Here is a 4,205-nt window from a genome sequence, read left to right as displayed (position 1 = left end):
CCTGCCTTTGTTGTAACAGACATATAGTTGAGGGCATCTGCTAGACCAGGCAAAAATAGAAGTCCTAATCCCAGTGTGGCCATTAAAATAGCTATACTCCCCTAATGACAAGATGTTGTTTCTGGACTGAGGTCATTGTGCCTGGCTCTGTTTTCCCTCAAGATAAATTCTCTTAAGGCAGAACCCACTCCAAATGTGACCTGAAAATATTCTTGGGTCAGGCCTCCCCACAAGTTTTCTAGATGTGCCTTGTCTCAAGTAGTGGACACAAGCTGAGATCTTTCCCTGAGGCTTGTAAGCCTCTTGAGCCAATTTCATCAGATACTTCACAAGAATCCAACCCAGCTTGCTTGGTCCTAATGCAAGGAACTTGAGTTCCTGTGTAAAGCTCCTGAAACTCAGGGATAGGAGAATGGATAAATTCTAAGAATGCACAGATTTTGGCTCAATCTGAGACAAAAAGGAGATCCCAGAAGGAACGTTTGCCTGAGGCACATGAAGGACAGAAGAAAGGCAAATTAACTTAAATGGGCAAAAAGCAGGTCCATGATTCCAATGATTGAGAGAGACAAGAGGAAATCATTTGACCGGCACAAGTAAGGGATATGCTAGTTAGAAAGTTCACATGTGTGTATGTGGAAGATGGGGGTGGGACTGGGGGCACAGCTTCTTCTGTATCCCTGGCTTAATGCTTGGAGGATTATTTTATTCTAAAGTTGTTCCATAGGACCCAAGCATATGGTGGGGGTTGGGAGGGAGAACAGACCTAGGACTCTTCCTTTATTAGGCTCTGAGGATGGGGAGCCTAGGGTTCCACAAGTACACTCCTTATGGCTAATTTAAGGCATGAGAGTGGGAATTAGGGCTGGGAAGGAAAAAGCAGGATGAGTCAAGGGCTCAGTAGGGCATTTTTGAAAGGTAACTTCATGGATGGGGGTGGCCAAGTTCCTTATCTGGGGGTGGGTCATACACCGACTCATGTGTCTATTCAAGATGGATGTCTTTTTTTAAGTTTTTATTTTAATTCCAGTTAGTTAACATACAGTGTTATATTAGTTTCAGGTGTACAATTTAGTGATTCAAGAATTCCATACACCACCCAGTGCTCATCACAAGTGCACTTCTTAATCCCCATCACCTATCTAACCCATCTTCCTACCCACTTCTCCTCTGGTAACCATCAGTTTTTTCTCTATAATTAAGAGTCTGTTTCTTGGTTTGTCTTTCTCTCTCTTTTTATTTCCTTTGCTCATTTGTTTTGTTTCTAAAATTCCACCTATGAGTGAAATCATATGGTATTTCTCTGATTGAGTTATTTTGCTTAACATTATACTCTCTATCTCCATTCATGTCATTGCAAATGGCAAGATTTCAATCTTTTTATGGCTGAATAATATTACATTGTATATATACCACATTTTCTCTATCCATTCATCAACCGGTGGATATTTGGGCTGCTTCCATATTTTGGCTATTGTAAATAATGCTGCTATAAACATAGGGGTGCATGTATCCCTACAAATTGGTGTTTTTGTATTCTTTGGGTAAATACCCAGTAGTGAGACTGCTGGATTGTAGGGTAGTTGTATTTTTAACTTTTTGAGGAACTTCCATACTGTTTTCCACAGTGGCTGAACCAGTTTGCATTCCTGCCAACAATACCGAGGGTTCCTTTTTCTTCACATCCTCGCCAACGCTTGTTGTTTCTTCCGTTGTTGATTTTAGCCATTTTGACAGGTGTGAAGTGAAATCTCATTGTAGTTTTGATTTACATTTCCCTGATGATGAGTGATGTTGAGCGTGTTTCATGTGTCTGTTGGCCATCTGGATGTCTTTTTGGGAAAATGTCTGTTATGATGAGCACACTATGAAGGCACACACAATTTGTGTATTTCCACAATGTCAGTTTTATTCAATCATAAGACAAAGTTAATCACAATTATAAAGCAGGTTCCAGATTCTAAACTCAGTGACATTTCACCATGTGATTAAACTTGGCTTCTTAAATAGCACACAGAGCAGAGCAGAAGACAGACCACACAACAAGATAACAGAAGGGTGTAGGAACTTAATGAACCAAACACGAAGTCAGTCTGTGGGTGTGCAGTTGAGATAAGGTCTTGGTCCAGTCCAGGTCAGCTCTTGGCACTAACTGCTTCTGATGTTCAAGCAATGAAGGATCTCAGTTCTGTTCGGAGATCATTTGGGCAGAGACTTTGGTGGCAATTGCCTTTTTTAAGTGGTCAGACATAGAGGGGTCATGTCTGAAGAGTCTGACATTTTGCTGCAAAAATCCTCCCTTTTTTAAAGGGATTTAATCGGTCTTGGGCCCCTGCAGACCTCCTCTGGTTCTGTTTGTTATCAGTTCTGGGGTGTCAGCTGATGCTGATCCCAGCAATATCTTGTGGCTGCAGTATCTTTAACTACTTGCACCATTGCTTGACACAGGCCCTTGCTTAACACAGACTCCTGCTTAACATGAGAGACTCCATTTTGCTCTCTACATCCTTTCATGTCTTCTGCCCATTTTTTAATTGATTTTTTGTTTTTTAGATGTTGAGTGGTATCAGTTCTTTATCTATTTTGGATACTAACCCATTATTGGATATGTCATTTGCAAATGTATTCTCCCATTCTGTTTTGTTGATTGTTTACTTTGCTGTGCAGAACCTTTTATGTTGATGTAGTCCCAATAGTTTATTTTTGCTTTTGTTTCTCTTGCCTCAGGAGACCTAGCTAGAAAAAACTTGTTATGGCCGATGTCAGAGAAGCTACTACCTGTGTTCCCTTCTAGGATTTTTATGGTTTCTGGTCTCACATTTAGGTCTTTAATCCATTTTGGACTTATTTTTATATATGATGAAAGGAAATGATCCAGTTTCTATCTTTTGCATGTTGCTGTCCAGTTTTCCCAACACCATTTTTTGAAAACACTATCTTTTCCCCACTGGATAATCTTGCCTCTTTTGTTGAAGATTAATTGACCATATAGTTATGGGTTTATTTCTGGGTTTTCTATTCTGTTCTATTGCTCTATGTGTCTATTTGTGTGCCAATACCATACTGTTTTGACTACTATAGCTTTGTAATATAACTTGAAGTCCAGAATTATGAGGCCTCCGGCTTTGCTTTTCAAGGTTGCTTTGGATATTTGGGGTCTTTTATGGTTACATACAAATTTTAGAATTGTTTGTTCTAGTTCTGTGAAGATTACTGTTGTATTTTGGTAAGGATTGCATTAAATGTGTAGATTGCTTTGGGTAGTATAGACATTTTAACAATATTTGTTCTTTCAATCCATGAGCATGGAATTTCTTTCCATTTCTTCATGTTGTCTTCAACTTCTTTCATCGGTGTTTTATAATTTTCAGAGTACAGGTCTTTCACATCTTTGGTTAGGTTTATTCCTGGGTATCTTATTATTTTGGTACAATTGTAAATGGGATTGTTTTCACAATTTCTCTTTCTGCTGCTTCATTATTGCTATATGGTAATGCAAGATTTCCATACATTGATTTTGTATCCTTTGACTTTACTGAATTTCTTTATCAGTTCTAACCATTCTTGCTGGACTATTTAGAGTTTTCTACATATAGTATAATGGATGTCTTTTGAAGTGGATGCCTTGGCAATCAAAAGTTCAATGGCAAGTACTTACACTACAGAAATTTAGATTTCAGAGGCTAGTCAGTGTTATACAGGTGCTAGTGGAGACACTGGGGAGTGAAACTATGGCTGTTGTAATCAGACCAGAATCCATTTTAGAAGGAAGTAAATAGACTATTACTTAGCAGCCACAAAGACATAGGTCAGCATCCTGTTTCAATCCTTTATATGCTCTCTGATATTAAAGATGACATTTAAGTAATCTGATATATACACATAAAGTGCTAACACGTGCAGAGCTTAAAAGAGGACTTTTCTCAGTTTAATAACTATTAAACAGCCATAGGGCCTGTTCAGTAAATGAATTGAGAACAAATTGTCCAACAAAATTTCAAATTTTCATAGTGTACTCTCTCAGCTTGTGGTAGGTCCACTCCCCTGTCAGTAAATATCTTGGATTCAATACTGGATCACCTTGAGAATTACCAGACAACATTATGCTGGTATGACCATAAAATTCTAGGATAAGAATTTGAATAAGGAAGAAACTACAAGTAAATGTAGCTTCCACAAGAACAGAGATTTCTTTCATTTGTGTT

This window comes from Neomonachus schauinslandi, chromosome X (genome assembly GCF_002201575.2).
Source record: "Neomonachus schauinslandi chromosome X, ASM220157v2, whole genome shotgun sequence".
NCBI classification, from domain to species: domain Eukaryota; kingdom Metazoa; phylum Chordata; class Mammalia; order Carnivora; family Phocidae; genus Neomonachus; species Neomonachus schauinslandi.
This window is presented reverse-complemented; position numbering follows the sequence as displayed.